Source organism: Callospermophilus lateralis, chromosome X (assembly GCF_048772815.1).
Source record: "Callospermophilus lateralis isolate mCalLat2 chromosome X, mCalLat2.hap1, whole genome shotgun sequence".
Classification (NCBI taxonomy): domain Eukaryota; kingdom Metazoa; phylum Chordata; class Mammalia; order Rodentia; family Sciuridae; genus Callospermophilus; species Callospermophilus lateralis.
This window is the reverse complement of record NC_135325.1, coordinates 89,136,209-89,147,447: the sequence shown is the minus strand read 5'-3', so window position 1 is coordinate 89,147,447 and position 11,239 is coordinate 89,136,209. Positions and strand designations below refer to the sequence as shown.

The 11,239-nt window shown below is 36.0% G+C and overlaps 1 non-coding gene across 1 annotated transcript; it reads right to left on the bottom strand.

Moving 5' to 3' along the window:
- Positions 1-876: 876 nt before the first annotated feature.
- On the bottom strand, positions 877-953 carry Trnaa-ugc (transfer RNA alanine (anticodon UGC)). Its single transcript has one exon. It is a non-coding gene; the product is annotated as a tRNA-Ala (tRNA).
- Positions 954-11,239: the final 10,286 nt, after the last annotated feature.

The following is an 11,239-nucleotide window of genomic DNA, read 5'->3' as shown; positions in this document are numbered from 1 at the left end:
GCACATTAAAGAAAATACTACTAACAATCATAGACCAATTTTTTCAGCTCTACCTATGTGCCAGGCAATGTCCTGAGTGCTCTATACAGATTATCTCATTGAATCCTCACAATGAAGCAGGTATGATTAGCATCACCATTTCACAGCTGAAAGAACTGAGGCTAAGAGAGGTTTAGGTACTTGTTGAAGGTCACAGAACAAGAAACAAGCACAGTCAGTATTTAAACACAACTCTGATTTCAGCACAAGTGCTCACAACCAGGTGAGTGTGCATGGTAGACTCAAAAAACATCCTTCTATTTTCAGCATCTATTTTTCTTTTGTAGTAGATGCTCCAAAATATCTCTAAAATCATAGCAATGCCTCCCCAACCTCTGGCTCCAGCCCTGACCACTCTATTCTGTTTTAATCCTTTCTTTTTAAAAATACATATTTATTTTTTAGTTTTAGGTGGACACACAATATCTATACTTCATTTTTACATGGTGCTGAGGATCAAACCCAGTGCCTCACACATACTAGGTGAGTGCTCTACCACTGAGTCACAACCCCAGCCCATAACTAACTCCTTTCTACTAGATGGCTAGATGGTTCCTTTCCATTTGTGAACCCCCCTATCCAGTCCACCTAGACCCACCTCAAACTTATTTTATAAGCTATGCCTTGATTTGCCTCTTTCTACCAACATTATTTCAATTTCCATGTTCCCAAATTCAGAATCATCCCAAGTTCTCTCTGACCACATTTAGTCAGATACCAAATTATAGTGACTTTCTGTTCACAGTCTCTCTCTATCTCATTGGCAATTAAACGGGGGAGGGGGAGCTATCACCCTTGCCTTTCTGTATTTGTTTATTTTATTTGTTTGTTTATTTTTGGCAGAGCTGGGGATTGAACCCAGGGCCTTGTGCATGCAAGGCAAGCACTCTACCAACTGAACTATATCCCCAGCCCCCTCTATTTGTTTATTTTGAGACAGATTCTCACTAAGTTGCCCAAGCTGGTCCTGAACTTGGGATACTCCCGCCTCAGCTTTCTGAGACTCTGAGATTTACATTGCAAGCACCTGTATAATGTCTCTTGAATCTACCCTCTCTTTACTTCAAATGCTTCATAAACATCTTTGGCCTCACTTAAAAAAAAACTACATAAATATTATTATAATTTTCATAAGTAAGAAATCCAGGAAAAGGGTGGCTGAATTTTCTACTCAAGGTCTAACCAGGCTGAAATCAAGATGTGGGCCTGGGCTGTGATTCATCAGAAAGTCTATTAGTTTAAAAGTATAAAAGTATACTATAGGGCTGGGATTGAGGCTCAGTGGTAGAGCACTTGCCTAGCATGTTTGAGGTTCTGGGCTCAATCTGCAGCACCACGTAAAAATAAAATAAAGATATTGTTCTACAAAAACTAAAAAATATTTTTTTTAAAAAAAGTATAGTATAAAGAATTTCTGGGGCTGGGGTTGTAGCTCAGTAGGAGAGCACTTGACTTACATGTGTGAGGCACTGGGCTCGATCCTCATAACCACATAAAAATAAAAACAAATATATTCTGTCCATCTACAACTAAAAAAATTAAAAGAAAAAAAAAGAATTTCCATATATCCTTCACTCATATTCCCCAAATGCTAACATTTTATAACATTTTCTTCATCCTTTTCTCTCTTTTCTGTATATATATTTATACAATTACACTGTACCTTTTCCTGAACAATTTGAAAGTACAATGGAGATCATAATTTTTATCCCTGAGTATTTTACTATCTAAAACTAAGGGCAATTTCTTTCATAACCACAGACAATTATCACAATTGAGTAATTAGTATGCATACAACATGATCATCTAATCTAAAGACCTCTTTCAAATTTCACTAATGATTCCAATAAGAATCTTCAGAATAAAAGAACAATTTTTTGGTATAGGACACAAGCATGTATCATTCTTTCAGTTTAGTTTCCATGTCATTTTAGTCCCTTTTGAAAACTGAAACATTTCTCAGTTTTTCTTGTCTTTCATGACCTTGACATTTCCAAGGAACACATTAGCCTCTGATTTTTGCTCTAATTCATATCACATTGAACAAAAAAAAAAAAAAAAACCCAGAATATTCCCTGACTTCTCAACTTCAGAATTGCAGAATTCAGAAAGGCCTGAAATTAGAACTACTCCACTGGGTCAAATCTGTTGTCATGCACCTCTCAGAATTTTAATGAGCCACATGCAATGGTGCATGCCTGTAATCCCAGCAGCTTGGGAAGCTGAGGCAGGAGTATCACAAATTCAAAGCCAACCTCAGCAAAAGCAAAGTGCTGAGCAACTCAGTGAGACCCTGTCTCTAAATAAAATACAAAATAGGGCTGGGGATGTGGCTCAGTAGTCCAGTGCCTGTGGGATCAACCTCTGGTACCAAAAAATAAAAATTAATTAATTAATTTAAAAAGAACATTATAGTGCAAAATGGAGATTCTATGAGTGAGGTTAATCTCATCCCATGAATTCTACAGCAGAGCAGAGAATTTTATTCTACCAGCAGAACAGAGCATTTTCTTTTTTTTTTTTTCAAGAGAGAGAGAGAAAAAAAATTAATACTTATTTTTCAGTTTTGGGCAGACACAACATCTTTATTTTATTTGTATGTGGTGCTGAGGATTGAACCCAGCGCCCTGCGCATGCCAGGTGAGCGCGCTACCACTTGAATCACATCCCCAGCCCACAGAGCATTTTCTTTAGCTAAAAAGTGAAGACAAGGGCTGGGGTTGTAGCTCAGCAGTAGAAGGCTCACCTCGCACCTGTGAGATCCTGGGTTCGGTCCTCAGTACCACATAAAAATATATGAATAAAATAAAGGTATTGTGTCCAACTACAACTAAAAAAAATTAAAATTTTTTAAAAAGTGAAAACAAAATCAGAAATTTGAGACATGAGAAAAAAAGACTTGACTTGCGGCAGAGTAGGCTACTTTAGAAGGAATGCAAATGGCCTTAAGGGAAGAGAGTGACTGAAGGCAGACAATCATTAAGGAAAAGGGGGCTTCAGACCTACAACTTCAAGGGACTGAATGATTTTGGAAGTAGATTTGTTCATAGAACCTCCAGTCAGTGCAGCTGACACCATCAACAAAAAACCCCAGCAGTTAAGTTTTCTGGGCCTTTTGACCCAATGAATAGGCTAAAAATAAAAATATGACATTCCAAAATTTGTGGGACACAGGTAAATCAGTGATGAGTAGGAAATTTGCAGCAATAAATGTATATATTATAAAAAGGGAAAGGTCTGAAATTGGCATTCAAGCTCCTATCTCAAGAAATCAGAAAAGGAAAAGCAAAATAAATCCAAAGGAAGTAGAAAGGTGAAATATTAAATATATGACTAGAAATCAGTGAAGTTGAAAATAGAAAAGCAATAGAAAAAAATTAATGAAACACAGAGCTCGTTCTTTATAACGGTCAAGAAAATTGAACTGATCTAGCAAGACTGACAAAGAAAAAGGGAGAGGACCCAAATTAACAATATGTGGATGAAATATCACACTGAAGGCCCCGTACACATCATGAGGATAATAAGAGAATGCTACAAACAATTGTACACACAGTAATTTGACAATGTGGATGAAATAGACTTTTCCTTAAAATGCACGAACTGCCACAAATAACCCAACATGAAATAGATAATTTGAATAGACTTGTAATTCTTTTTAAAAATTAATTGATAGGGCTTTATTTTATTTATTTATTTATATGTGGAGCTGAGAATCAAACCCAGTGCCTCACACATGCCAGGTAAGTGCACTACTGCTGAGCCCCAGCCCCAGGCCTAGACCTGTAATTCTTAATTAAATTCATGCTTTAAAAGCCCTCGAAAGATCTCCAAGACCAGAATTCACAACAGAATTTTGTCCAATATCTAAAGAAGAATCTACACCAATTTTCTACAATATCTTCCACAACATGAAAGAGAACACTTTTCAATTCATTTTAGGAGGCTAGTATTACCCTACCACCAAAACCAAAGATGGTACCAAGAAGAAAGAAGAAAAGGGAAAAAAATGAAGGAAAACATGGAAGAAAGAAGCAAAAAGGAAAGCAATATTCTTCATGAATATAGATTCACATATCATAACATATTAGCAAATATAAGTTGGAATTATTTGACAAGAATTATACACCATGACCAATTAAGATTTATTCCATAGATGCAAAACTGGTTCAATATCCCAAAAATCAATCATTGTGATCTACTATATCAACAGGCTAAATAAGAAAATGATATGATAATATCAACTAATGCAGAAAAGCCATCTGACAAGACCCACCTCATTTATGATAAAACAAAAACAAGCCATTCTCTCAGAAACCTGGAAATAGTGAATAACTTCAACTGGATAAAACGTACCAAAACAATAAATAAGTCCATAAAGAAAAAACTGCTAACAAATTGAAGCCAACAGTATATATAGAAAAGGATCATACACCATGACCAATCGGTATTTATCCTAAGAATGGCTTGACATCTGACAATGAATTAATGCAATATACCATTTCAATAGGATAAAGGACAAAAACCATAGGATCATTTAAATAGACATAAAAAATTGATGAAATTTAACACCATTTCATGACATGATAAAACACTTAGCAAATTATGGATAGAATGGAACTTCCTCAACATGGCAAAAAGAAACTACAAAAACTCACAGCTAACATGACACAGATGTTCCAAAATCGATGATGGGATTATGCCCTGATAACTCATCATAATTTGAAAATAATATGAATCATAAATGCATTTCATACAGCATAACTTGGCAACATACTACACTGTGGAGTTATCAGTTTTTTTCCCCTCATGATATTTTGACTGTATGGGAGCTGTGGGTTTCTACTGTCATTTAGCATCCTGAGAGTCTCATACCACATACTTCTGGCCTAAGAATTGGTCCAAATTCAAAATATATTCCTTTTGAATATGGATCACTTTCATACCATTATAAAGTCAAAAAAGTCATAGGTAAACCATTGGGAGCCATCTGTACTTAATAGTGAAGGACTAAAAAATAACAGTGTTATCCACATACAGCAGCAATAACAAACTAATGAATCAAGAAAATGATTCCATTTACAATACACCAAAAAATAAATATTTAGGAATATATTTAACAAAAAAGTGCAAAATTTACAGTCTGTAATGTACAAAATATTGCTAAAAGCAATTAAAGTCCTAAATATATGAAAGACATCCCATGCTCACAGATCGGAAGACAATATTGGAATGACAAAATTTACTTATAGATTCAAAAACAAACGATATACACAAATGTTATCAAAATCCCAATTGCCTTTGGTTTAGAAATTGGCAAGATAACTCTAAAATTCATATGGTGATACAAGGGACCCAAATGTTAAAACAATCTTTAAAGAGAACATCAAGAATCAGGCTGGTGATGCAGCCTGACTATAATCTCAGCAGCTCCAGAGACTGAGGCACAGCTTCTGCAACAACAAGGCACTAAACAACTCAGTGAGACTCTGTCTCTAAATAAAAAATAAAAAGGGCTGGGGGTGTGACTCAGTGCAAATTTGGACTACTAACTCTTCCCAGTGTAAAATTTACTAACACTATGGTAATCAATAGTGTAATACTGGCAAAAATTACATATAAAGAAAAATGGAATAGAATTGAAGGCCGAAAAGACGAACCTTGATTTTTGACAAGCATGACAAGAAATTTCAATAGGGAAAGAATGATCTTTTCTGGGACAATTGCATTTCCACGTGCAAAATAATTAAATTGAACCTCTTCTTCACCCCATATAAAATAAACTCAAAATGAATAAAATATGTAAATGTAAGACCTAAAACTATAAAATTCTTAGGAAAAAAATGGTTGTGAATGTTAGTGAGCTTGGATTATGCAAGAGTTTCTTAGAAATGACACTTAAAAGCATAAGTAAAAAGAAAAAAGGTAAATTACCCTACCTAAAATTTAACATCAAAAATTTTTAAAAAATTAAATGTATACTTTAAAGAACACAGAGCCAGGAGCAGTGGCACAAGCCTTCAATCACAGCATCTTGGAGAGTTGAGGCTAGAGAATCTTGAGTTCAAATCCAGCCTCATCAACTTAGCAAGGCCCTAAGAAACTCAGTGAAACCCTGTCTCTAAATTTAAAAAAAAAAAAAAATTTAAAGGGATTGGGGGTGTGGCTTAATGGTTAAGCACCCCTGGTTCAATCCTTGGTACCAAAAAAAAAAATGTTGGGGCTCAGGGAGTAGCTCAGTGGTAGAGCACTTGCCTGGTGAGCATGAGGCCCTGGGCTCAATCTGCTAAAATAATTGTATTTCTATATACTTGTAATAAACATGTGAAAACCAAAATTTAAAATATAATACCACTTATAATTATTAAAAAATGAAGGACTTAAGTGTAAATCTAGCAAAACCTGTATAGGACTTACAGGCTGAAAACTAAAAAAAAATCAAAGATATAAATAAAATTCAATATAGTAAAAAAGTCAATTCTTGGGGCTGGAGTAGTGGCTCAGCAGTAGAGCACTCGCCTGGCATGTGCAAGGCCCTGGGTTCGATCCTCAGCACCACATAAAAATAAATTAATAAAATAAAGGTATTGTGTCTTAACTACAACTAAAAAATAGATAAATAAATAAAATAGAAAAGTCAATTCTCCCAAAATAGATATGCATATATGATATAATTCCTATTTAAATCCTAGCAAGAGACAGATGCAGTGGCACATGACTGCAATCCCACTGGCTCAGGAGACAGAGGCAAGAGGATTGTCAAAGTTCAAATGCAGCCCCAGGAATTTAGCAAGGCCCTAAGCAATTCAGCAAGATCCTGTCTAGAAATAAAATATAAAAAAGGCTGGGGATTAAAAAAAAAAGTAAAGAGGGCTGGGGATATAGCCTAGTTGTTAAGCGCCCCTGGTTCATTCCCTAGTAACAAAAACAAAACAAAACAAAACAAAAAAATCCTAGCTAGATTTTTTATGTGTGAATGTAGACAATATTATTCAATAATATATTTGGAAGACAAATGATCTAAAAGAGATTAAATTATTTTGATTAAAAAAATAAAGTGAAAGAAATTGCTTTACACAGTAGTAAGGTTTTCTACATAACTAGAGTAATCAAGAGAATATCATAGTCACAGAAAAAGAAATATAGATCAATAAAACATTATAGATGACTGAGAAATAGATTTACACAAATATGCCTAACTGATTTTGCCACAGATGACAAAAGAATTCAATGGAAGAATTGCTTTTTATATTTTTAATCTTTTTAAAATATTTGTTGATTTTTTTTAGTTGTAGATGGACACAATACCTTTTATTTTATTTATTCATTGTTATGTGGTGCTGAGCATGGAACCCAGGGCCTTGCACGTGCTAGGCAAGCACTCTACCGCTGAGCCACAACCCCACCACAAAAATTTCTTTTTAAACAAAGGATATTAGAACATCATAGGGGACACCATGAACCTTGACCTAAACTTCAGACGTTACACAAAAATTAACTCAGAATAAACCATAGAGCCGGACACAGTGGGGCATGCATATAATCCCCACGGCTCTAGAGGCTGAGACAGGAGTATTACAAATTCAAATCCAGTCTCAGCAATTTAGTGAGGTCCTAAACAATTTAGGGAGATCCTGACTCATAATAAAACATAGTAATGGCTAGGGATGTGGCTCAGTGGTTAAGCACTTAGTTCAATCCCGGGTCCAAAAGAAAAAAAAAATCATAGATTTAAATGTAAAAGAAATTATAAACTTCTCTTCTAAACATAAAATGCTGGGCTGTAGCCCACACTGTAATCCCAGCAGCTCCAGAGCCTGAAGCAGTAGGATTGCCAAAGCCAGGAGGATTCAAAGCCAGCCTCAGCAATCTTAGAGAGCCCCTGAGCAACTTAGGAAGACCCTGTCTCTATATAAAATATAAAAAAAAGAAGGCTTGGATATGGCTCAGTAAGAAAGTATCCCTAGGTTCAATCCTCCGTAGCAAAAAGACAAACAAAAAAATAAGGACCCAGTGTGCTTGTTAAAGAATTCTTAGGCATGACACCGTGACATCAGAAGCATGATGTGTGAAAGAAAAATCAATAAATTGGACCTCCCTCCCCACCCCAAAATTACAAACTGCTCCATGAAAGACTCTGTTTAAAGAATACAAAGACAAGAACTGAGAGAAAATATTTGCAAACCCTGTACCTGACAAAAGATTGGTATCTACATTGTGAATGCTCAAAACTAAATGAAAAAAAAAAAAAACCCACAAAATTCAGTTTGAATGGGAAAAGATGTGAAAAGACATTTCACTAAAAAGGATTCTGTTTTAGTCAGCATTTTCATTGCTGTGACCAAAAGACCTGGAAAGAACAATTTAAAGACGAAAAGTTTATTTGGTGGCTTACAGTTTCAGAGATCTCAGTCCACAGACAGAGGATCCATTTTCTGGGGGTGCAGATGAGGCTGAAGATCATGGCGGAGGAGTGTGACAAAGAAAGCAGCACAGGAAATCACACCAGGAAGTAGACAGAGACTCCACTCACAAAATATACATAAGATAAAGGCTCACCCCAACAACTAAGTCCTCCAGCCACACCCTATGGCCTTCAGTTGCCCCCAAAGATCCTGAACTGGAATCCCCAACCTAATCAAAGGAATTTTTACTTTTGCACCCTTGAGCCAGAGATAGGAGTGTGATCTAGTCAATTTTAGAGATGCCCTCATGCCATCTTACTGTGTCTGGGCAAAATCTTTAGCATTTCTTTAGCGGCAGGAAGATCTTTTAACAACTGCAGCTTCCTTGACCCCAGTTTAACCTTGTCTTTCAACTGAAGTTTTTCAAGTCTTTGGTTCTGATTTCTTCTCCTGAATATCACAATAAACTTAGCTAAAAGCTGCCAGCTGAATACCATGCTGACTAGAAATTTCTTCCACAAGATTGAAGTCCATCACTTTTAAAATCAGCCTCATAGAAGTCTGAGGACACAGGCAAAATGTAGACCAATTTTTAGCCATAATGTTCCATGAATGGTCTCTAGTCCAATTTCCAACAGAGTCCTCCTTTTTCTCTGAATCCTCTTGAGCCCTGTCTTTACCATGCACAGTTGTACTGGCATTCTGTTCTTCTGAGCTCCCACCAGAATCGCTTATTAAGCTTCCCTTACAACAACCTAAAGCATTTCTAGGTTTCATCTCTTAAACTATCCAAAATTTCTCTCACAAATTCCAAAAGCTCCAAAGCTTCTGAACCACATGCTCAGTTTAGTCACAGCAATGACCCTACTTCTTGGTACCAATTTCTTTTTTAAGTCACTTTTTTCATTGCTGCGACCAAAAGACCTGACAAGAACAATAAGAGGAGGGAAAATTTCTTTGGAGGCTCATGGTTTCAGAGGTTTCAGACCATCAACAGCCATGTCCATTCCTGAGGCTAGAGGTGAGGCAGAACATCATGGTGGATGAGTGTGCTAAAGGAAAGTGGTTAAAGACATCACACTATAAAGCAGAGAGCACAGCTCAAACAAACAAACTAAACTCCAAAGGCATGCTCCCAGGGATCCACCTCCTCCACCATACCAGAACTACCTGCAGTTACCACTCAATTAATCCCTATTAGGGGGTGAATGCACTGATTAGATTAAGGATCTCATAACCCAGTCATCTCTAAACCTTCTTGCATTGCCTCAAACATGAGCTTCTGGGGGACACCTCACATACAAACCATAACAGATACTTAGATGGTAAATAATCACTTGAAAAGATGTTCAACATCATTATCCATTAAGAAAATAAAAATTAAAAATGTAAAATATCATTACACATTTGTAGATTGTCTAAAGTAAAAAAATGTGCTATCATCAAATGTTACCAAAGATACAGAAAAAGCGGATAAGTCATACATAACTTGTAAGAATGTAAAATGTTAGAGCTACTCTGGAAAACAGTTTGGCAGTTTCTTGTAAAACTCAACATGTACTTCTCTTATGACCCAGCAATTATACTTCTAGGCATTTCTTAGAAAAGAATACTTCTATCTAACAAAAGCCTATACATGATGGTTCATAGCATGTGTATTTCTAATAGCCCCAAACTGAAAAGAACAAAAATGCCCCATGATAAGTGACTTGTTAAACAAATTTTGAAATATACATACCATGAAATATTATGCAGCAATACAAAGGAATGGGTTATTAATATACGCAAGAACTTTGCGCTGGAGTTGTGACTCAGAGGTAGAGTGCTCACCTACCATGCATGAGGCACTGGGTTCGATCCTCAGCATTACATAAAAATACAATAAGATATTGTTATAATTAAAAATAAATATTTTTAAAAATATATGCAAGAACCTGGATGGATCTCTAGGATTTTATACTGAGTTTTTTAAAAGCCTAGCTCAAAAAGTCACATAAGGGGCTGGGGATGTGGCTCAAGCGGTAGCGTGCTCGCCTGGCATGCGTGTGGCCCAGGTTCGATCCTCAGCACCACATACAAACAAAGATGTTGTGTCCGCCAAAAACTAAAAAATAAATATTAAAAATTCTCTCTCTCTCTCTCTTTAAAAAAAATCACATAATATGTTATTCCTTTTATATCACACTATTAAAATAACAAAACAGAGAGAGGGAATAGTAGTTGCTAGGGCTAGGGATAATAGGGCTAGGAAAGTGGGTGTGAATATTTAGGAATAGTATGAGAGTGGTCTTTGCATTGATGCAGTAGTTGTGTATCTTGGCTATGATCAACCCCACAAATGTGACCAATTGACATAGAATTAGGTACCCATGCTATGCCAAAGTACTTTTCTGGGTTTGATGATGTACGATGGTTATTTAAGATGCAATCATTGGAGGAAACTGGGTGAGGGGTACATTGGGACCCTGCTATAACATCTTAACAACTTCACATGGATCTACAATTAATCAAAAGTAAAATGTTTTTTAAACTGTGGCTTATAAATTTTTCTTGGTCTGTATTATCTTCATATTTGAAAGAAAAAAAAAACTTGGTCATTGAAAGATTTTACAAAAATAACTGGATTTCCATGCTTTTTTGAAAAGCCATAAGGCATGAAAACCGTGGGTCCATATTCCCAGGCTTCTCACTGCTGTTTTATAATGTGAATTACTCTCTTCAGCCTATCGCAGTACTCTCCTAGGCTCCTGAGCCCTTAAGGGTATTTGAGTTTGTAGATCCTAGCTATATCTTTG